General features: G+C 34.8%; 1 protein-coding gene across 4 annotated transcripts in view; it reads left to right on the top strand.

The window, feature by feature from the left end:
* Positions 1-25,715, top strand: part of LOC126746095 (retinal guanylyl cyclase 2-like) — a 407,445-nt gene that overhangs the window by 67,515 nt on the left and 314,215 nt on the right. The gene's annotated exons all lie outside the window — the stretch shown is intronic.

The raw sequence follows: 25,715 nt of genomic DNA, 5'->3' as shown, positions 1-25,715 counted from the left end.
GACGATTACTAAATATTTTTTGAACTGAAGTGGGTAGTAGCCAAATATATTATCATAAATAAAAATACGCACTCAGTACATATCCAATGTCATGTTTAGCGTAAACATTATATCAATTCATGCGTATTCAAATGAAACGTCGTAACCGTAAATGATAAATACAAGGAAATAATTTAGTAAGAGTTTAGTAGTTTAAGAGTTTATTAATTTCGTATTTAATATGGTCCACTGCTAATGCGCAAAGTATAAATAGATATCTGGGATTAGGTTCAATTAATCATTAATTTATCACCTTGTAAATGTCAACTGCGATCTTGTTGGAATGGAATTGGTATCCTATTCTATAATTTTTTCTAAAATATTGGTTAGAATTATTCTCGATTAACTTAATGTATTTCAAAATGTGGTACAAAATAAACAGGTTAATAAGTTGAGTTTAAAATATAGTACAACGCCTTTAAAATAGCATGCCACATCAAATGTCGCACCACCACTAAACGAGCGTGCAATAACGTCATTTCGTTAATTCGTTCGTAAATTTCGTTTTTTCGTTAATTATAAGAATAAAACGCTAAGATAACCCATTTCCTTTATGTGAAAGAAACCATTTTCGATTTTTTTGTGTTTTTTTTTTCATTTTAACAATTGCCGAACCGATCTCCAAATTTGCTTACAAAAATAGGTAAATTAGATACAGACTTGACAATGAACTGTAATTTGAATTTTAAAACACAACAAAAATGTTTATTTAGTTAACAAAGGATTTTCGTATTCTAGAGGATATTAAATTTATTTAATTTAATATTTGTGCTTTAATGAACTTGCGCAAAAAATAGGTATTCCACTCTCTTTCTATTTTCTACCCAAATTAATGTGAGTAGACTTTTTGGTTGTCTTAGTTCTGGATAATCTGCCCAACTTCTGTTTGGCCTTCCTTATTCAGTCCTATTCCCTCTTTATGAGGGGACTTCATACAGGAGTCTAAAGACGCACATGTTTCTGAATTTTCTAAGTCCTTTCCTGTTCAGCTTCTATTTGTACAATCGTTTGGGAAGATCACATCGTCTTTTTTTAGTACGAGTACTTATCAGTTTTAATAAAAAACCACTCCCTCCTGTGTTTGGTTGCAACTTGTATAGTCGCCAATGCTGACGTTTCGCTGATTATCCTCCCGGTTTATTAAGCATAGTCCTACCTAGTACTTCGTGTGTTTATTTTGTATAGTATTAAGTTTTAAATCAAGACTTTTGATGCTTCTTATTATTTTGTGAATTGTTGGTGAAGCATTTCTAGTGTGTCTTAGGTGAGTCCTATTTGGAAAATCTCGGTTCCGAATGTTTGGTGATTTTGAGTTTTTATTAAAATATATGCTCATAGGACTGGCAATGTATGAAAATCTCTGTGGGTCTTTGATTTTCTCTGTGGATCTAGTATTTTCGTAATGCAGAACACCCCGGTAGTAGTCTGAAAATAATGATTTATAGCCCTGTGTGTGGAAAGGGTCTTTTGTGCTTCAATCATTTTTGCTGCTTATGGCTATTCGGGACGAACTTCTCCCTGGCTTCTTCTCTAAGTAGAGAGAGGGATATATTTGTTTAATTGTGCCGATGTGCTCTATAGGGTTTGAAGGACCACAGATTCTTTCGCAAAGTCTCTCTAATACATCCTTGATATCCAGTATCTTGTACGAATTTTTTATGTACTGCTTTTAATGTCGGAACCGTCTTTTCTGTAAAATGGTAATTAATGATCGTTCTTCGCAAAATTCCTCGATCTGCGTCGTTAAGGCGAATTTTAAGTTTTGTGTTTTCCTTTGTTCTTGTGGGAGTTGAAAATGATGTTGATTGGCCCGTTTCAACTCGTTTTGCTTCCTTTTTAACTCGTCGAATACTTCTAAGCGATACACTTGTTACTGCTGCAACACGTTCTTGAACCTTAGGAATAAGGGTTTTTATAAATCTGTCAAAAATTATAAGTTTTATTATATTAGTTAAGATAGCAGTTGTATTAAAGCAATTTTTCAAATGTATGTAAATAACCACAAAATTAACTAAAGCGTTAGAATTAGGTACCTACATAAATATCTCCAAAAAAAACTGAGCTCAGAAACTAGACAGATAGGCTAGAAATTTCTTGATATCAGCCTTAAAGTCGCATATAACGTACAAATTAATTTAATAAAAAAATGCATTAAAAATACATAACTTTTTTAGAGGAATAGAAACTTCTCCAATCACTGCTTCTGCTTACATAAAATTTGTAATTTGTATTTGACGTATATTGTTAATTATCTCACGACTTTGGCCGCCTAATACTTTATTTCTTGATTTAGTTTCAAACCGACATTTTAAAATAGAAAACTCTATAAGAAAAAACGCATGATATATCAATCCCTTAATCTATCTACCGACTATAAAATTGCGATGTAAACAATGTGAACACCACGAAAGCAACGCTTTAAATGACCTCCCGTCGGTCTTGCCACCGCGCAGCGCACCCAACTCTCAGAGGCCAAGACAGTTTGGTTGACTAGTAGTCAATTTTCTTCTAAAAGAAAATTTCTTTTGAAATTTCTTTGATTTTCTAATTGATGAACTCTCAGAGGCTCAATAGATTCTGTCTTATATTAAAATACATTTTGCAATTGAAATTTTATTAATTCCCTCCTAAGAATTAACTTTTGGGATTACTTTTTTATCAGTAGTTTCTATCATTTCACAGTACTGCAGTACATTGAAATTGAGTATTTTTTTTTCATCAGAGTTACTGCACTGTCGATTTGAATTGCCTACTCTAAGATATAGTAGATTTACCAATTAATCAGTAGCACTATAGATAATATAATTTTAACAGCTAACCCGTTAGCTTTTATTAGAAAAAGGGAACAAACTAATATTAGTATTTTATAAGTAACAATTTAAATACAGAACAAACATTTGGTAGTCTTGTTTTCCTTGCCAGGAGTTCTGGCTATCGTTGGTTCTAGTACAGGCGTATGAAAAGAAATTGCCCGGTCGAGTCTGTCTTGTTGGTACATGAATACTTCTTTGGAATTGAAGATAGTGATGAAAAGATAGAACTAGATAAAAATTAGTTCCAGGAAGATGAACAGCCTGAAACCCAGATGCCTAAGAAATTTGTGTTGCACTGGCTCTCAAGGGTGACACCAAGGAAGTGATTATTATCGATACAGAAGGATGAAATTATGAGACGGGCTGTACTTACAGAGATGTATGTATACCTCGTCTTCCAAGCACGTCGAAATTCATCATCTAACGCCTTTTACATGAATATTTACAAAAAAATTGAATCAAAAAAAGTAACAAATTTTATTAAATGTGAATAATTCCGTTTTAATCTACATAAATTACATATATTTACCTTTATTTTATGGGAGGTTTAATTCTACAAAAACAGACTATTTTTGCATTGGATACATAAACAAAAAGCTGCAAAAAAAACGCGGTCCTGTGTTAATTTTAGATGACCTTCTTTGTGTGTAAGGTCAATGTTTTATCTTTTGCTGTTGCCGAATTGTTATTGCGAGATGACTAAATAGTTTACGCATAATACGAGGTACGTCCAGAAAGTAAGTTTCGTTTGTTTAATAAAAATAAATTGTTTACAGATACAGGAAAAATATTTATTAAATGATTAAACGAACTTACCTAAGTGATGTTTAATCCTAATTATATGAAGCCTCGCCGAATAAATAAGTATAGTTCAGTTCAGAGATCTATTAGAATCTTTGATGTACCGCAAATAGTCCGTGTGCCGGTGTTGCTTGTATTGTCACACGACATGCATGTTTAAATCGCAAAATTTTATGTGGAAAGAGTCATAAAGTAATATTCTAAGCGATATTTAATCATTTCATTAAATAAATAAATGTTTTAAGCATTTTTTTAAGAATTTATACATTTGATTCGTAAAATGTGACTACATGCGCCCACGTACTATTTTGTTAAATGCCTGACCTCAGTCACAGCCACTCAAGCGTGAAAAGTTGCACAGGTCCGGCCTTAAAATGTATTTGTATTTAAAACTTTATTATTCGGGATTTTTGGGTCTAGTTTTATTAAGTTAAAAATTCAGGATAGTTGATAGCAAGATAATATTTAATTTAAATATAAGATTTAAGTACGTTAAATGAGTTTAACCAAAAATTTTAATTTCATAAGTTTAGTTTTTAGCGCCATCCCCCTTATAACAAGTCAAGTCTCTTTGCTTTGCAATATGTCAAGTTGGAATAATGTATTGACTACTGTTAACCCACTGCATAGCTTTCATCAAATAGTATTAAACAATTTTAACACTGCTTTTCCTATTGTCAATATTAAGAAACGAAATAGAAAACCTTGATATACTAAGGGTTTACGAGTATCTGGGAAAAATATGCGCTTCCTTTTTTACATTAGGAAATACGCTATGAACAATGCAACATTTTTAAATTATTATAATAAATACCGCAAGATTTACAGAAACTCAATCAGAATGGCTAAGTGGACCTACTTTCAAAGGAGGATAAATAATTCCTCCAACAGAACATTTGACTGCATGAGTCACAGAGTGCTGCTGATGAAACTGGAGCTCTATGGTTTCAGGGGAACTGCCCTTGAGTGGTTTCGTTCCTACTTATCAAATCGTGTCCAGGCTGTCAAATTTAATGGTGGTATGTCTAAGGAACTTAATATAAATGTGGGTGTTCCGCAAGGATCAGTACTTGGTCTTTTAATTTTTTTCATTTATGTGAACGATCTGCCACAACTGCAGGTAACTGGTGTGCCGATGATACCACCATCCTCTGGCACGACTCTGATGTTTCTCAAATGGAGGCCAATATACGTGCAGATTTGTTAAAAATAAAAGACTGGTGTGATGCAAATTTTTTGACATTTAATGTTTCCAAAACAAATATCCTTAAATGTAATACAAATGATATATGTTTAAGTAATGAAGCCATCAACATGCCATCGTTCAGTAAGTTTTTGGGTCTTTCCATAGACAAGTTCCTTAAATTTAAAGACCATATTGTGAATGTATGTAGAAAAGTCTCATCAGGCTGCTACGCCCTAAGGGTTATTTAAGGGTCTTAATTTCTCCATCGTCAGATCTGCATACTTCGCGATTATCGAGTCGCACCTTCGATATGGAATTTGCTTTTGGGGTTCATGTTCAAATTCACTTTTTAGTTCAGCGTTTGTACTCCAGAAAGGGGCCATTAGATATCTATGTGGGGCCAAGCCTCGTGACTCATGTCGCCCGCTTTTTGTAAGGCATAATATTTTAACCCTGTGTTGTATTTTGGAAACAGTTTGCTTAGTTTTTAGAAAATATAAACAGGAACTCCACTTAGGAAGCCACTATAATACGCGACAAAACTATTTGTTGAGGCTACCCATTCCTCATTTTGAACTTGTCCGTAGCTCTATCATATATGGAGGTAGAAAGCTGTTTAATAAACTTCCACTAGAAATAAGACAACTTAAGACTGAAAAAAGCCTACGTACAAGGAAGAAAATATTTCTTGCTAGTAAGGCGTACTAAACTATGTAGCACCTAAACTATGATGAATTTTTAATAATTAGCATTTAAGTATTTTTCAAAGTTTTATATAATTTTATTTTATTTTAAATTAGTTTCTCGTTTTTATTCCTTTAATGTACAGTCTATTGGCTTTGTCTACAACTTCTATGTTTATATTGACAATAAAGCATTTTTGAGTTTAATGAGAGAGTAGGTGACAAATTACTTAGGCCCATTTATTCTGTGGATTAAGGTATTAAATAGTTACTTTTTGACACAAAAGTGTAAAATGTTTTGGTTTGTCTTCAAATTTTATATATTTCCTTTTTTTGGAAATTGATATTTATTTTTACATGGTGGTGATTATTAATGGGGATTGTGGCTGCCATATTCAATGTCCTTTATTATAGTTTTTTTAATTAATACATATTATGATATATTATTATAATAATATACTCATGAAAACCCCCCATCTCTATATTTAGTACCAACTTCTTTTGATAAAAAGTAATTATGTAGTCAGAAAATTGGAAGTATATTTTCTAAAATAAACTTTTACATTAAAAATCATCTGGCTGTCTATACTTTATGCCTTTAAAAGACACAAGTTTTATTTATAAAAAAAAACACACTTTACATCCTGAACGTATTTATTAATTTGTTTGCCTCGTATTTAGTTATTATGCATATTAGGAGAGATTAGATAAAAATTAACAAAAATAAATGCTTATACTAAAAACTAAAAATCTTATACAAAACACTACATTTTAAGTATACTGGATCCTAAAACTACAGTGAGGATACTAAATACTTTTATAAATTTAACCACTCTTTTGAATCTGGCCCAAAAAGTTAATACAAATTTTGTAAATTCTATTTTTTTGCCATTGTTCTTTAGCAGTTTCTTCCATTAAGGAAGGAAACAGTTTCTCTGTTGCCGCCATGGATTCGAACTTCATGTCGCACATCAGCATATGGATTCTAAAGCATTACATTATATATACTTTATTGTGTCGCTGAAGGACAAACAGGGGCAGTAAGCTGAAAAAAACAAAACTTTAAACTTCTTTAATTAATAAAAATAGGATTTTCTTACTATGGCAAAAAAGGGACTTTTTTCCAGAGAATGGAGGAAGAAGCAGTCTTCATTGTGTTGCTGAAGGACAACAGGGGTAGTAAGCTGTAAAAAACAAAATTTTAGATTTGTTTTCTTATTAAAAACAATGTTTTTCTTACCATAGCAAAAAAGGGCTTTTTCTAGAGAATGGTGGAAGAAGCAGTCTTTATTGTATCACTGAAGGACAACAGGGGCAGTAAGCTGTAAAAAAACAAAATTTTAAACTTGTTTTATTAATAAAAATATGGTTTTCTTACTATGGCAAAAAAGGGACTTTTTTCCCAGAGAATGGAAATCATACATCAATCATAAATGTATCATATCATGTTTCGGCTAAATAATATATGGATCTTTCTTTCTCCTAAATTTTTTTAATTTTCCTCAAATATTCTATACACCACCTGACAATTCCATTACAGCAGCTCTTTTGTTAACCATCTTAAGCTTAAATCCAAGTTTTATCAGGTATCTCCGCAAGGTTGAGACTGAGAAATGTTTGTCCCTTGCCGATAAGGTGTCTCTATGGTCAGAACCTCATTGTTTTTGTATTTAGAATACACACCTTTCCTTAGCAATTTGGCCAATATATATGTCAAGTCCCTTTGATTGTCCTGCATCTTTCCTTTTTATTCTGTCTTTAATCCTTTTTTTTTACAGGCATATTGTACTATAGGAAACCCCTGTTAAAAACACTATTTTTTGAGTATCATTCCTTAGATTGTTATAGATATTTAGATAAATTTGTTCTTTTAAAACTGCTTGATTTCCTCTGTAGCTTCTACTTCCCTTGCTTCTTTTTGCTTCCTCAATACTAGAAAATGAACTATCAGAACTATGTAAGTCTAAATCACTGCCCAGATCACTCTTATTGTTTTTATCACAAATGTTATTGTCTTTCTTGTACACCCACGGCCTCCGTAAGCCCGCACAAACACTTTCCTCTTCATTTGCCAAATTTTCCTGCCTATTTTTCCAGGGTCGAAACATTTTAAGGTCTTTAGGTATAATAACAAAACAAATCCATAAACACAAATAAAAAAACACTGTTCCTCACAGTAAAAACTGCAAAAAATTTACAGGAATACAGGCCAAATTCTAAATTCTTTACTTTCATAAACGTGTAAAAAGCATAACCGGCAAAACACATCAAATAATAACCTCACATGGCCCCCCTCCCAACTATTAAAGGTGATAGACCCATCCAACAAGTATTTTAAAGGCGATAGACCCATCCGTAAAGATCTCTTTAAAAACACGACGAAAATAATGCAAAAACGGTCCAAAAATTTATTTGGGTACGGCCCCGTAATTCTTAAATTCAGTGGGATAGAGAGAGATACACAATCACTTGCACAGCCTAAAGTAGGAATTGTCACAACGCAGGTGTTTTATCTTTGTTTAATAGACTGGCTAAAAAGAGGTGACAAGTCTGTGAGTGCTGGAAGTGTTTGAAATATTTTGTAAGATGCTTGGATTTTAGTCCGCGGTCAATTTTTTGATATTATTTTCTTGTGATATTATTTTCTTTTTAAAAATTGACATTTTCGAAAGAAAAATAAAAAATAGTATAAAACATGGGGTTTTACGTATATTTAAAATGATTTCATAGATAGACAATATAAAATTTTGCCATTTAAACATATATATCATGCAACAATAAATATGACATAGGCGCACGGACTAGTTAGTGCGGCATCTGCGACACATCAAAGATTCTAATAGATCTCTGAACTGGACTTTAGATGTAGTAGCTCCGCTTTGCGTCTATCTCACACAGTCCAAAAGTAAAAAATTTCCATGCGACCACCTAGATCAATCCTCCGCGTCCGTAGTTGGGTGTACCTAATGAAAGAAGTAGCTTTAATGTCATGTTACGATTCTCTAAACATTCTGAATAGGTGTTTCCAAAAAGAAATATGTCATCCAAAAAAATAACAGAAGCGAAACCTTTTATCCTAAGAGAGGTTATAACCGGTTCCATTAACTTCGTAAAAACATAAGGCGCTATATTAAGACCAAAAGGCATACAATTATATTCATAAATATTACCATCAAATTCAAACCTTAAAAATGCTCTGTGTTTTTTATGAACGGAAATTAAAAAATATGCATCTTTTAAATCAATCTTACACATAAAACAGTTTGCCTTTATCATATTTTTAATCGTACGATTATCCTCCATCTTAAAATGACTGCATGAAATATACTTATTAACATTTTTTAAATTTAATATTAGTCGATTTGAACCATCACTTTTTGACCTTAGAAAAATTCTTGATATATACTGATTTTTGCAACTAACAACCTTACTTATTACTTTGTTATCCAGTAATTTATTAATACAAATTCTAATTGATGATTTTTCTTTTAGTGACCATGAGGCCAATTTAAATCTTTTTTGGTTTGGTTTACTTATAAAAGGGATCTTAAGAGCTTTAACCCAACTTAAAACTAATTTGTCTTGACAAAATTTGTACCATATTGGATAAAACAAATTTAATCTGCCAGCAACACAAACCTTATCATTTAGTTCTGCCAGCGACGGTAAATCCTCCTGCGTTGTGGATGGTTCATGTTCACATTCTCGTCGTAAGGTCTTTGCTGAACTTGCAATCTGGGAACAGCTTGGAACTGGTTCTGTCGATTCCCGTCTCGACGAATCGTTTCCCGTTGCTGTCGAGATGGGGCTTTGGAGTTTAAAGACCTTTTATAAACAGGCTTTACCGGCGGCTTTAATTTAAGGGTTTTCCCCGAGGCCTCTAAATTTTTAGCAGCTCTAAGACGCTCCTCCAAATCTACCCCAAACAAAAACTCGTCAGTAGGTATATTTTTTTATTATTAACATCTTTAAAGTCTTGGTTTAAATTTACTGCTACTAAACCTCTGCGAGTCACCGTTTGTTGGTATAAAACATCAAGCAATAACTTACTGGCGTCATTAAGTAGTTTAACATGTTGCGTGTTACTACCTCCCTCCTTCAACAAAACAGAAGTAAAAACTTGACCAACAACAGCCAAACTTGCAACAATCTGCTCCTGAACGGCCGCCAAACGATTATCTCGTTGTTGATTTGATGATGATAGAATCTTTCCAATAATTGCGTTCAATTTAGGAGCTGCTAATGTGGGAAAATTTCCAGGAGGTGGGTAACGTTCACATAATTTCTGTCTCTCATCATCGGACAAACCAGAGGCTAATAGCATGCCCCAACGCACTGCTAAATCATCATGTAAGTTAGGACCAAATTTAATTGCATCGCACTCTTTAGGGCCTAAAATTGCCACAATATCGTCAGAGAGAGAGGCATTAGAAGTGGAAGGAAGAGGAGATGAAGTCTTATCGTCTGGAAGGAAAAAAGAAAACATTTCTTATTGTCCCATATGATACCTTACACATTAAAATATATAAAACCAAAATAAACTACATGAAATATGGTATTCTCATCGATACCCTAAAAACATTTATGGGCTTATTCATATTCTCATTGACATCATGCCAACTAAATAAAATAGGTATTTTCATTAAAACCATTACATAATGACTAAGAGTTACTCATCGACTCTTAAACCACTTAAAAAATGTTGATGTTCTCATTGACATCAAGCGAAAATATTAAGGTATTTTCATTAATACCATAATTAATGGCCAAAAGGGTTGCTCATTGACCCTAAAAAAAAAAACTATAAGCGATAAAATATTCTCATTGATATCCAACCAAATCAAGCATTTATTAGGTATTATCATTAATACCAAAATTACCAAGAGTTGCCCATCGACTGACTATCTTGTAAAACATAAAATCATAAAAATATAAAATCGGCCTTACCTTGAACTAATGTATCAGCCTGAGTTCTATTATTGGCAACAGTCCCCAACACAAGCACCCCATTATCTACATCACCACTGGACGGATCTATTATGCATGAATCGGGGGATGTTACCTTGCTACATCTGTTAGACAAGGATGAAGCACACTAGCACACAAAATTGGTTTCACTTTCCTAGCATTCAGAAAACAAATCACAGATATAATTCCAGAAGCGGCGGGATATTCAATCAACACCGACATTGTAAACAAGCACAACAAAGCATACGTGGCTGACAGCCATCTCAAACTGGCGCACGTTTCTTCTCCTTGATATAAAGCGTCTGTCGCGCATGCACGAAACTGCGATTGCAGCGCTGCAGCGGATATAAATAGAAACGAAACTTACTTTTTAGACGTACCTCGTATGTTAGTTGCCTATAGGACTAAAGTAGAGAAACTTGCATATTATTTTTGCCTTAAATTTAAATGAACTATGTATTTTAATATTTCAAACCGATTTGCGAATAAACAGATTTATGTAAAGAACTTTTGCTCGGCCCACAATCCGTACACCACTCAAAGGCATGCACCAATAATTTTTGAGCGAATTTTCTCGGATCAATACTTTCCGCGTGACATATTTAAGAAAGAAGTATATCTGAATGTCAGTTAGTTTCAGGTAAAGCCAGGAATGACTAACAATTTGCAATATTTATATTGTTTTCCTGTTTATGTGCGTCTAAAATTGAGTGTTAAATCGAATATTAAATAGAATAATGAAATAAGCAGGAATATGACACCCTAATTGAAGATTCCTTGGATGGTATTCCTACTTTAATATATGATCATTAGCTGGATAATGATTGGTTTAACATTGGTTATCTTATATCATTGACGACTTTATAAATACTTCTGAAATTGATGTAACAGAGCGCAGGGTCAGAAGGTATATCTGATATTGAACAAGTCGTTCTCTGATGGTTACTTTCCAAAATGCTATTAAATACTAGGTTACATTTTCACACTTTGCACACATCTTCAAATCACTTATGAATACATTTTTGTCTATTCTGCAATAGCAGAGTTTGCTCCTTGATTTGTCTGGTCCTACCAACTTGATTGTTTATAATAGAGCCTAGTCAGATCCCTTGGAGCTTGGAGAAGTTAAATTTATACTGATGTTTCAAAGGCATTTGACCTAGCCAGCAATTTTTTTCCCTTTCTGGGACTACTCCGGCTTTTATACTCGACTGCACCTCAACCTGTAATAGACTTATTGTGGTGCCCAACCAATTATCTATCTATTCTACCCAGTCTAGCACTTGCCTGCCCTGCACTAGCCTGTTCAAATCTTTTGCTGCTGTACTATTTACTTTTTCTGGATTTAGTGCATTTTTCTTAAGACACTTCAGGTCTCCTTTGTATACATCAATTCAATTGAAGTGTCTCTTAATTGCGATTACTTGTGTCGATTTTTTCGTTTATGGAAAGCAAACACATTATCCATATTCAACTGTTGCATTTCTGTCTAGTGAATTTGGTATTGTCTCTTAAACTAGGATCACATTTCTCTATGTGTGGTACTTTTTGGCACGCCCTGTTCAGGCTCTGGTCCAATAATGGGACTAACATATCCTATTCTATGCAAGTTCATGTGTTTTCTCGTTTTCTAGTACGATACTGTGTCCCAGTATCCTCACAAGTTGTACATTGTTATAATTTCCCAGCTTCTTTGGTTTTAGTAGGCAGTTCCATATAAGCTTCGGATTGTCTGGGTGTTAGATAATATTACGAACTGCTTGTTATTATAGGCTTTTCAATTATTTTCGTTCGCAAATCTCCAGTATTACAAGAATTCGGTCGGAAAGACTAATGCTTAAGATTATAATAATATAAAGCTAAAGATTATCTAAAGGCTGGAATATCTCATGTCTTATTTTTTTTTCAAAAACCCCAGTTTCCGTGATCTTTAATCTGTCTATATCAGATCCCCAGTAATTCTACGGTCGCTGTCATTCCATTTTTCTTGGCTCGGATACGCAACTTCGAAGGGCTATTAAAGTTATATCTGCGAGTCATGCGTTCGATCCTCACAGACTCTCCGAATTATTTGAAGTCTTGTAGGGTCTTTATGGATGCTGTAGTCATAGTTTTCATGGTCAGAGTCAACCACAAAGTTTACTTAAGAAATAAGCAAACAAACTATATTTCAATTGAATAAGTATTTTATAGGGTAAGAAAGGATATACCTGCTAAAATTAGGGTCAGGGAAAATAGTCAACTAATTTAATTATACACTTCACTACGAAAACACGATCACTCACGACTATTAGAGATATTTATTTTTACTGTATTTATTTACAATTTTTTATGTCTGATTTAAATCTGGCGCCAATATTCCGAACCTCACTGAACTGATAACTGCCAACTATCGGCGATGCGGCTTCATATATACTCGGCGGAACACTGTTCCGGAAGATTCCCGCTAACCTTCGACATATCGTGCGGTATACCACTTGTATCATTCCGGAATGACAGAGAATCAGCTGGGTTCTCGGTGTTTACAATATCGTTATAATATAATTTTTGTAATAAAAAGTCAAGAGGTTATGCTGAAGTATTGAGATTACTGAATCTAGATAATCCTTAAAAAAGGAAATCAGTTCTTTGTACCATAAGGCATGTCCTCTTGAAAATATATAGACAAAATCGACGACCAGACAAGTATGAACTATATATCCTAACCATGAAGGAGACAAATCATTTCCAATTTTACTCTTTTCTCCACATGCACTTAACCTAAGTAAAATTTTAATACTTTTTTCTTATAGTAAACGAGTATATTTTTTCCGATTTATGACAAATAGGTATTGACTTATTCATATTATGTTATCAAGTTAAAATATCTGCAAAATAACGGATTTCCTTTATATTATTACCTATAATGGGATCGGCTATCGTTAACTGGCTTTTAATAAAAATTACATGACATTTATACTGGACTTGAACTTTTGACAGCTTATTAGTTTACCTGGATTCTAGATTGTTCTAGGTAAACTGTTAATAACCTGCATATTTTACTATCTTTAATAGAATTCTATAAATGTATTGAAACAAAGTTTAATTAATAGTAGTTCAAAGAGTCTATAACATGTGGGGAATTCAAAATTCTTTACTCGTAGAACGGTGTCAAGCAATTCCATTGACTTTTGACAGCTTGGGAAACAAGAATCTCTAGTCGTGTAGAATTTTGTGTTTTCTACACTTGTTACTTAAAATTAGGAAAAGAAACTAACATTTATTTTTGGTCCCAATGGTAGGCCTAGAAACTAGTAATCGGTCTTTGATGTAACTCGTATGTTGTATTGCAAACCATTGCGGATTGGACGGAATAATGGCAACACTGTCTGCTGTCAGGTGACACAGCCGCAGTTTCGGGAATAAGTGGCCAGCGTAACATTTTCAAATCAGTTTGCTATGCGGGTATTACATTGATTTATGTAAAATTTGCATTGGAAATTTGTTTCAAAATACACCGGCGTTGAAAATTAGAGAATACCGTGGAATTTTATATTATCAGTAACGCTATAACAAAACTATTTCGGTTATTGAATGCAATTTTGCATAGACAATTATATTTTTATAAACAATATATTTATATATTTTTTAACAAGGATACAATTTTTACTTAGCATCTCTGTGGTTCAAATTAAATTTCGAGACAGTTTTACCACTAACCAAACTCTTTATTTAACTCTCGACACTTGTTTCGCTAACGATGTTAGCATTTTCGGGCGAAGATTAAAACAAGTGGCCTTATATACTAAAGATGTAACTTTAACTGTTTTAAGTAATTTTCAGTTGTATATCCCTACAAAGTAACGATTATTTAAAACTGATTCAGTCAAACTTGACTTTTCAACTCTGCCATTTCACATGACCTACATGTTCTTTAAATCTGACATTAATTGATCTTCTGGTTTATGCTAGGTACTTTCTATTACAATCGTTGCAATTGATCTAAGGGCCAGAATACTCGTCAACACTTTTTCTTCTGATTTAGCGAAGTTTACTTTTTAAACTGTGTAATGTATATGATAGCTACAGATAAACCCTATACACAGAGGTGCGTACATTAATTGTGCGTACCCTCCTCTGAAAGGTTGTACGCTTTTCTGAAAGAACACAACCTTTCAGAGGATTGATAGGCAGAGAGAGGATAGAGGTAGGGGTAGCAGAGGAGGGTGCATAAAACAACGTCAAGAAGTCGCTGTGCAAACCAAAAATGATATTCGTTAGTCAATCCATCCCAATTTTTTTCTACACCCCTATTTCTTTTATTACATGCTCATTTTAATCGGTGTTCTAGTCTTTTGTTTAAACCCCACTGCTAGACATGCTCATCTGGTATTTAATTGATCCCGTGTAACCGAGTTCTCACATACAACTTACCGCAATAATGGGGCTCCGTCTAACACTAATTATGTACTACGTGAGGTAGAGAAAGTATTGATACCTTCTGGAGACTGACATCGTTTCCCTGAGATGAACCTCCATGATGCAACTATGCTTAAACGCAATTGATCTGTTGGCCTTGGTTTCCATTAATATATTATATTATTTTGGCGCAAACATAAATATTAAACTGTTACAGTAAAATGAACAACCACAGTCCCGATCCAGATTATTATCGCGCTGTTAAACACACAACCTGTATATCTATCTATCGTTTTTATTAGGAATAGACCCTGGCGTAAAAGGGGTGTAAATTAGGTCAAGTATTAACGTTTTATAAAAGTTTGTCAAAACTGCTGAAAAGGCGAAACTGAAGGAAAAGTAAGCAATAATATTGTTTGAAGTGATTGAAGTTACGAATATTTGTCTTAACCGAAGATATCCGAGTATAGGAATCCACGTACGAAAATGTCATCCGAAGCCGCTAAGGCCTCATAAGTTCAAGATAATTCTAAACAAAATTGCGTTTAATAAGGTTTATTTCATTTTTAATATGACATTATAAAAAACGAAGAGTCAAACTGTTCTTTTGGCAAGTATTTCTCGAGCAGTAGTTTTATTTATTCCATTTTCAAAGAATTTGCTCCATTTAAACGTTAGGACGTTACGTTTCTCGTTCTATGGGTGGATAAGATCTGTTTTACAAGATACAGTTTATTCCATAGTAGGAATAATAAGAGAAGCCACAGAGAGATAATCCTGAAAAGTCGTGAACAACGTGGTTTGTCATCGTATGGGTAAGTATTTTGATGTACTTCGATTGGGCCATATCTACTACCGGGTCATTTATCAGACCACCAATTTACAGGCGTCTTGTCGAAACTTTTCCAAAATGACTCACTGAACATCAGACTGTACCTACAGTAATGTAGAATAAACACTATACCTATAGTATGAAGGCGCACCTGCATTTTTTTCTGAACAGGTCGATCAATATTTGAAGGAGTTCGGACAACTATTAGCCGCTGCCATCAACAACCTCCTTTACCAGCGATCCAGTTTCTTGGTCTCCTGGGTGACCTGATTCAACACTTCTAGATTTTTGTCTGAGGACATTAAATAACAGGGACGTAAAGTCACCAGTTTAAGAAAATGGAAACAGAACAAGACTAAGTTAGCCGTATACCTGCTAAATTTGAGTTCATGTAATGAGGTCTGGCAAAGGGTGGCCTTTTGCACTGCGACCATTGTTGATCTATTGTACTTCCCCTGTTCGTATCATTTTCGTTCATAACAGAATCAGCTCCTTCAGTGGAAATGTCAGCAGATATTTTTTACTCGGGGTATATGTATGAAGAATCCTGTATGTCCTGTGGTTCAGTGCTCCACAATTTGCAATCAAGTTTTCCATCGAGTCCTCTTCCTCACCGCAGAATCTGCAGATATGTGTATCGGAGAAGCCCATTCTGTAGACTGTTGCAGGTGTAGTGGATTGTGAGCGCTCCTACCAGCGTTTGTAGGCTGTTTCTGTGTCTTAGAGCTAGATTCAGCATCGAGGTACTTTTTGGGGTGAATTATTCCATTGGTGTCAATTTCGCAATCTCCCCTTTAAGGAAACTTTTGTTCAACTCAAAAGATGAAGTAAGTCCAATAAAGTTCCCCTCGACCCGTTTTTTTACGTAGATGTCCGCCATCTCATTCCTGGCGTGCGACTCCCGTCCTGGTACCCAGACCAGAGTGATCTGGGTCCGAGTCGCCAGGTCATTGAGCCTGCTGCATTCCATTATTAATCTAGACCTATATGTATAGCCGTGAGAAAATATTAAGCCGGATTCTCCTTCCGTGTCCACTTTCGGATAAAACTTCCGCAGTCTCCGATATCGCATATAGTTCCGCTTGGAAAATTATTGTATCCTTGCTCAGTGTCATGGACTTGTGTGTTCTAGGCCCCACTATTCATTTTTTGATCCATTCGTGAACGACATTTGCTATCCATCCTGTAACCACCTTGGGTTTGCTGAGCATTCTTCCCTTGTAGGGAAGAGAACCCTGTATTTCCTATCGAAACAGTATAATATGGTCGTCCGCATGAGACGTATCAAGTATATCCCAGATTCCCGTAAGAATGGCCAGATGACCACTAAGGTCTTCTTTCCTTTAGATGGATATTACCTTCGTAACGTCCTCCTTTTGTAGAGACCATACCAGAGCCCCATACAGGTGGTGGGTCTCACCTGATTTATCACTATCTAGAAATATATCCAATAGTTTTCGCTCAGACTTCAGGATGTACCAAGTAGTTTTCTTGCCAGCGAAATGTTCCTCGTGATCTTTCGCTGTATTTGATTCGACGTGTGCTTCCCAAGTGAGTTTTTTATCAAATATAAAACCCAGATATTTCACTCTCTCTCTGGGAACGATTTCGATACCGCTCATCCAAAGACTGGGGATGTTCCTCACCCTTTTCCTGGTAAATTGTATAATGGCCGTCTTCGAGGTTTATAAATATTCCCTTCATAGTGCACCATTCACATGTCGTATTCAGGGTATCTTGCAACCGTTCTGCAATCGTCCTTGCGTTGTTTCTTCCGATTATTACGGAGATGTCGTTCGCATAACCGATGGTCTTGTGCGTTCTTCGGTTAAGAAGCCTGATCAGGTCATCTACTATTACAGACCATAAAAAGCAAGATAGTACCCCGCCCTGTGGGTGTCCCTTAACTGCAATGACACTGAGATCAAAGTTCAACGGCACTGGCTTCAAGTGAGGCCCTAATCCACCTTTGGTGCAGCATACGGCTGATTTTTTACTATCGCCGCAGCTCCTCTATTAGAGAGTGCTGTTTCCATTGCTAGGAATCCGCATTATCAATGTCCCTAAAGGTACCCATCAGGGCTATTTTCTTGGATTCCAAGGCCTTTTCGATTTCCCGAAGTCTTTTGTGCAATGCTGTTATAGTTGATTTGTTCTCGTGATAGGCAAGTTCATGCTGAGGTACTGGTCCAATAATAATTTTAATAAAACAGAAGATAAATTGGTCTGTAGGACTTAAAAGATTCCGAGGGTCTGTTTCCATCCTTGGGTATGAATATGACCCAACCGCCCTCCAAATCCTTGGAATATATCCAAATGTTAGGCTTGATGGAAAGATGTTGACTTCCCCACCTCTGACCATTTAAGATCATGTAAACCGATAATAACGTTTTAGCGTTAAGTGTCATAGGACCTTAGCCGGGCATATTTTCCTTGGACTTTTGCACCTAAATCTATTCGTTTAGGCAACGAAAAACTCCTATAGTAGGTATAGATATTTGTACTCATAGTTCTGATTCATCCTATACAAACATAATAATATATAATGATGATCTGTCAACATAATAGCCCAGCAGCACACTAATAGTGCCCAGCTTAATGATATATGTTGATTGATTAACAATGAAAAAATATGAATAATTTGTCTGATGAGTCATTTCCAGGATTTGAAAGGCACTCTTTCTTTGTATATTTTTATAAACCATTACCTCACATTATTTTTAACTGGGATTCTTTCATGCACACCAGGGGGCTAAACGGAACATGTGGCAATCATCACCTTGTAGCATATCTCCGTAAATCGTGTTTTTGCTATAATGAGTATACGATTGTTGCATTTAAACAAAATGAATATTTTAAATTTATTGACACTAATAATAAGAAATGTTGGTAGGATATGCTTGGACTGTATCTGCCCTTGTGTAAAGCCACATCTTAGAAAAGTTGCTATTCGTTGGTATTCACATAGTAATTGGCAGAAACGTTACTTGTTAATTAAGTAATTTATTAATTATCTGCTCATTTGCAAAAACATTTATTTGGTAGCGTTCGACTCACGTGCACATCTCGTACTTACCTGTTTACTTACAATTTTGAAATAAAATAGAAATGTAAAATCTCATGTAATGTAACAAGTCTTTCTTACATATTTCACCTACCTAAATCTCTTAATAGATGCAATGTGATTTTCATATGGATGCTGCAACAAGTGAATTTTATTACTTAAATCTGAACATGAATTAAACTTATCTGCGACGACATCTTGCTTCACACATAGCGATGCATACCTTTAGAACAAGTCTTAAAATTAGTGGTCTTTGTGTTTACTGGTGTATGAATTCTCACTAGCTAGAAATTCAACTTCTGCTTCTTTGTTTTTTTTATTTTCTTCGCGCTTTTTCAATAGGCCATTGGAAACGTTCCTTCTTTGCGCATGACATTCGTCCAAAATGTATTCGTTGCAAATACTTAAATATGGCAAACGAACGCGAACGAATGGCAGCAAGCTAATGCTTGGTAGGTGCGATTAGGTAGTGGTATCTTCTTCTTGTTCTTCAGGTCTCTTTCCGTTTCTCTTTATTCCAGCTTTCCCAAACCAAGTTCATAGGTTCCGCAATCATGATGTTCTTCTTCTGAAATATCTAATATCGCCTATGCATTTGAGATTTTGCAGACACCCACATTCCCACATATTATCTTTCACCAAAGAGTCCTTTTTACACTTACACCGAAGAACCTCTTAAGACATAGAACTTAAAGATTTTCAAAGATAGCCCTTAACTTTACATACATTTCCATCGGTTATCGTTGCCTTTTTTAATCATTTTCGATGAGTAACAAAAACCAGATAAAATATATCAAGTAAAATAAACTCACGTCTTACAAAACTATGTATTATTTTTCCCATTAATAACTCAATTGCTAGATTTCATTCATAATAAAACGTCGTTTTCTGATACTAAACTTACTTTATCAAATACACTTTATGATTTACAAATAAAAGATCTTTTTTTATTTGATATTTTTCGAATATAAATTTATTTAGTATCAGTAATAATAATTTATGACTAATAACGATTCTCCTTATTTACAATTCTATTTATAAGCGCCATGCACTAAAACCAACATCCTTTTTAAACTCTGTGTAGTATATATATATATAGATTTTAAAAGAATGAGAAAACGTTTGGATTTACGTATAATAAAGATTAGTTGGGATTTTCGAGGCTTTAGGGGAAACAAGACATAACTTATTGGTAACAGTTAAAATCAATGTATTGGTTTTAGATTATATATATTTATGACAATTTGGGCGCATCATGGTAAAAGGAATGTTTCATGAAAGTTCAATATACCTAGCGAGCTAAATGTATAATGATACTAGGAGAATTAAATCAGGAATAATAAATTATAAAGTAAAAATTAAAAATTGAAACCGGGGAGATTAAGGAATAGTAGCGTTAACGCGAATAACTAGCGTTTAATTTTTCATTTAGCAGCATTTAAGATGTACAGGGTGACAATTTGGAATCAGATGTTTTTGGCCATTTAAGCTTGAGGGGATTAGAGTTCGGCAAGTGCAAAGTTACCACCTCTATATCGCTTTTTCTATATACGTTGTCTAGGGTCTGATAATTGGGGTTGGATTTCAGAAAGCCACTCAGATTACTGTTAAAATTTAGATTTACGCTTCCACGACAAACAACCAAAATCTTACGGCTACAGCAGCTAACACACAAAAGTACATTTAATCCACGTCTTAAATATAAATAATTAAGGTCTCGGCCTAAACTAAACGTAATTATAACAATAAACCACGTCTGAGTTTGTTATATTACTCGTCGTTTAATACGCGATAAACCATTTTTTATCCGTATTTCTTTAATTAGGCACGTCTTACCAAAAATTATTAATATTTGCCGTCTGCTGCTTAAAGGCCAATACAATCAACTCAACTCTACTAAATCGACTAAACTGCTACCGTCGACCCTTGGCGCACGGATTGCTGCACAACGATGTTAGCAGGCTTTTCGTATCTGGCCAATCACATCTATCAATTCCTACGTCTTCAACGAAATCTCATTCATGCTTCGCGCAACACTTACGCAGTGATTCTTAAACAAATTTAAATAAAAAAAGTTTCTTAACTAAATCAGGTTTTAAATGAAAACTAATCCTACATTAGATTATGTACAATGCTTTGGTGGAATCAAAATTTTATTTGCCTAGTCTATTAAAGTAAAAGTTCGTGTTTTGTACATCGGAACAATTGAATTAATACTATAAGCAATGTCTGATTTTTCCTTGTTGATTCTTGCTTCGTTCGAAAGAATTAAAGGTTGTTAACATATTAAAGAGAATAATATTCTTTTTGCATATTTGGAGTTCAACACACTCAGATATTATTGCTTCAAAATTAGAAGAAGAAAGGTCCGATGGATTCGTCACGTTGGCCAAATTCAGCTCTGAAATTTTATTGATAAGCTTGGATACCTCCTTTTCGACCACACGCTTAACGCTTGCAAATTGATCGCTGTTCGCATCCATTTTCGCACTGTTTACATAGTACTTCGAGCATTCGTACCTTGGTTCTAGTAAGACGCGTGTACTCGTCTTTGGAAAGACCCGTACAAGCGACGTGTATATTAAATTTGCGTCACACTGAATAATTGGTCTTAAGCGGTGAATGCAGTACCGCAATTCGGTTACCTTCTCATAAATGGCTAAATGATGATACAAATGGCTATGGGAATACCAACCATAACAGCTCTCTGCATAACTAACTTCCCACTTTCACTGAGATAAACAATTAAATAACTTATTCTATCAAATAGCAAGCAGGCAACGTTAACGTCTTCAAAAACGATCACAAGAAGTTCTGCAACGTGCTCTATAGGATTTATGTCAGGCGACACCGAGCCAATCTAATCTGGTAAAGTTTTGGTGTTCTTAAATATCTCTGGTGCGATGTGACTTAAGTAAGAGTATAATTACAGGATTTATGATGTTTTCGAGGTAATATCGACCTATCCATTATTCCAGGCATGTATACTATTCGAGCTCTCCAGTTAAACATTGTGTTACTCTCAAAATTTCACAGTCCCGTCGATCGAGGGTGAACTTAAAGAGCTCATTCACCTTGAATAGCTGTGTCAAGTATATTTTGATGTCTTGGTTCCTCCAAAATCTTAAGCCGTAATCATCATTCACTTACAAAAAGGTGTAAGGGAGAGTGGGGTAATTGGGCGCAGCGGCAATTGTGCGCATTGCAATCCTCGCTTAAATATTGAATATTACGGAATCTAACAAGTGCTGCCACCTAGCGATCGATGTATTAAGTACAGCATATACCAAAAATCGGTTCTAATATAGTTAGTACACGAACTTAAAAATATACCTGGACTGCTAATGCATATGGCCGCGATACCCAAAAATGACCACTGCATGGTGGCCGCCATTTTTATAGTGGTTGTGTCCTTTTGATGTTCGTCACTCTGAAAATGTTTTGTGTTGCCAACAAAAAATATATTAAATAACGGTAATGAAGTTGACATTTGACGTGTGAGTATAGCGGATTGCCTAGTTTTTGACGATTTGTAAACGACGCTAGGGTATATCGTCTGGAACAGGCGATGTATCTTTCTCCTTATTTAATACGTGAATAATGTATCACCATCTTTATTTAAAGGTATTTGGTTCAGTTTCTCAAAACCGAATTATTGTGAATTGTCCGTCTGCGTTGTTTATAATAGAATAATATATTGAGTTGTTGACAGAATAATAGATTTTTTCTATATAAACCCTTTATAATTACAAACCCTCATAAAATCATCTATATTTTGATTCTTATATATGGTTGTACCTATTAATGTGGATGTGGAAACACTGTACATGGAAGGAAAGTAAAACTTAAAAAAGTAATAGTAAAAATAGAAAGAAAATAAGTGTTTTTAACTGAATTTGTTAAGTAAATACAAGCAAAAAGTTAAATGAATATCAGGATTTTCATGGTATTAAGATTTATAAGATTCAAGATTATCAGAATGATAAAACAAATATTTTAAAGTGCACGCATCTTTTCTAAGTTGATTGAAACTTTGTCTCATTTTAGGTGAGGATTACTTTCTTTCATAAATTTTAATGAAATTCTTAAAGAAGTACCAGAAAAATCACAGATCTAACTCAACTATCTTAAATTCTTACCAATATGTAACTTTCTATTTTGTATTTTTGTAAACATAACCTCTCAAAAACTTTAGATGTTTTGTTTCCCTACAGTTGGCACAATTAAAATTTGTCAGAGTGACCAACATCGAAAGGACACAATCACGCACAATGGCGGCCCCCTAGTAGTGGTCATTTACTTTTCATTGAATTGGCAGTCCATGTATAGTTATAAGTTCGTGAGTTAGTACGAGAACGTTTTTGGTCGAACGCACATGTTGGTGTTTGGTTATAATTTTAGCTGTATATGATTTTAAAAGGTAAGTTGTCTGTTTATTCTTAATAAATTTTTAGCATGTGTGGTCATACTTAGTAAACGTTTAGGCATCTTCTAAATTAAAATTCCAGTCCATCATAATTCTGTAAATTAAATTATGATGGACCGATTTTTTGTTTTTGTTATGACAAGTTCTTGCAAATAACGCGCTGCGGGGGAATTGTGCGTGCTATGTGCGCGGTACTGCGCACAATTACCCCACATAGAATTAAATGAGAACTTTTTCTTTCTTTACAGATACCAGAAAATTACAAGCGGAAGACAGAAAAGAATTCGTGGGATACAGAAAATTTGAAGAAAGCTTTAGCGGAAATTAGAAATGGTAAAAAAATAAGAGAAGTTGACAAAACAAAGGTAAAAACACAAAGTCACGGTCTCATCAAATCCATATAATTTTTTAAATGCTACACGTGTTTCGCTCCTATCGGAGCATCATCAGGCCTAGAGCTACACAGATCACATTACAACTAACAACAAAATTAAAAAATTATATGGATTTGATGAGACCGTGACTTTGTGTTTTTACCTTTGTTTTGTTTTCGTTTGGTCTCTTAGAGAAAAAAATTAATGATACGTTTCTATAAGAGAAGCTGGCCGGCAATTTAATATATACCAGAGTCAACATTAAGAAAGCAAATGAAAAAAGAAAATCCTGTATCATCGAGCCTTGGTCGTAAAGCAGTATTTTCTCCTGATATTGAGGCCCAAACTAAAAGAGTACGTGCTTACACTTGCCAAGCTTTTTTATGGTTTGATGCCCATAGAACTTCGTCGGTTAGTATTTAAATATGCTTAAGAGCATGATATACAAAATGTTTTTTCATCCAAAAAGCAAATAGCTGGTAAAGACTGGTTATATGGGTTCCTGAAACTAAATCCTGAAATAAAACTTAGGCAGCCAGAAGGCACTCGCATAAATAGAGTTGCTTCTTTTAACTCTGATTTAACCAAGAAGTTTTTCAAGAATCTGAAAGTGGTAATGGATAGACATAAGTTTCCTACAAATAGGATTTTTAACATGGACGAGACAAGGGTCACTGTGGTGCAAAAAAGTGTCCAAAAGTTTATGGACCTAAGGGTGCTAAAAAAGTTGGCGCTGTTATTTCGGCGGAGCGTGGACGACCAATAACAGCAGTATTTGCAGTTAGTGCTGGAGGTAACTATTGGCCACCTATGCTAATATACCCAAGGAAGCGAATGTCCCCAGCCCTACAAAAAACTGGAGCAATTGGAGCTCTTTACGCCTGCTCTAAAAATGGATGGATCAGTTCAGACCTGTTCATTGAATGGTTAAAACGTTTTGAAAAAAGCGTCAATCGTACAGAACACGATCCTGTTCTCCTTGTTCTAGACAATCACTCCAGTCATATATCGCTAGAAGCTTATTTATTTTGTAAAAGCAAATTTATTCACATGGTCTCTCTGCCACCTCATACTTCTGACCACCTTCAGCCACTGGACCTAACATTTTTTAGTCCTTTCAAAAACCCACTCCCTCGGGAAATTGATCTACAGCTGACCAATACGGGAGATGAAAGAATTTCAGAATACGATTTAGCTGAACTTTTAAATAGAGCATTTTTAAAAGTAGCTACTATGGAGAAAGCTATTTCTGGCTTTAGAACTGCTGGAATATATCCGTTGAACCCGGATAAATTCACCGAGGATGATTTTGCACCTGGAAATCAGCTGAGACCCCAGTCGAATCAGTCGAAACTTCTACACCCGATATTGAGAGACCCTCAACGCCTGCTGCTGGGCCTTCTACATCACGGGAATCTCCAGTAAATCAGTATAAAATAGTTAATTCGTCGCAACAAGAACTTTCCACCTCAGACAACTAGTTTTTCAGCTTTGCTCCGATTCCAAAAAAGAAATCAAATCTTAAGCCTAAGAGAAAATCTCGTGGTAAACAGTGCTCCGAAATACTAACATATGAAAGAGCAATTAGAAAAAGCTGAGGAGAAAAGAAGAACAACAGCAGCCAAGAAAGTTAAGACTGTAAAAAGAAACTTAACAGATAACAAGAAAGAAGACAACCCTAAAAAAACGAGATCGGTAACAAAGAAAAAGAGAAGGTTGTCAGAAACAAGTAGTGAATCTGATGTTAGCAAAGCTGTTTGCGATGACGACGACCAAGATGATTCGGATCATTTTGATGATGTTGAACGTAGAGATAACCCTAACGAAGTGTGTGGCATTTGTGGGGAGTTCGGTCGCAATAGGGATCTATGGTACAGATGCGTTGGCTGTTCCACATGGAATCATGCCGCATGTAGTGATGCTGATCGAGCTGAAGGTTATCTATGTGATTTTATTTTGGTTAAATGTTAATAAACACGTTATAAAACGCTCTTGATTTGCCAGTTTTTATTATCAAAGAATATTTGAAATTATGCGCACAATTCCCCACCCTCTGCGTACAATTACCCCATAGGGTGGGGAATTGTGCGCTTTGCACTTTTTTGTTGTGGTACTTGGTTCTACAAAACAT

This window comes from Anthonomus grandis, chromosome 17 (assembly GCF_022605725.1).
Source record: "Anthonomus grandis grandis chromosome 17, icAntGran1.3, whole genome shotgun sequence".
In the NCBI taxonomy this organism is placed as follows: Eukaryota; Metazoa; Arthropoda; class Insecta; order Coleoptera; family Curculionidae; genus Anthonomus; species Anthonomus grandis.
This window is presented reverse-complemented; position numbering and strand designations above follow the sequence as displayed.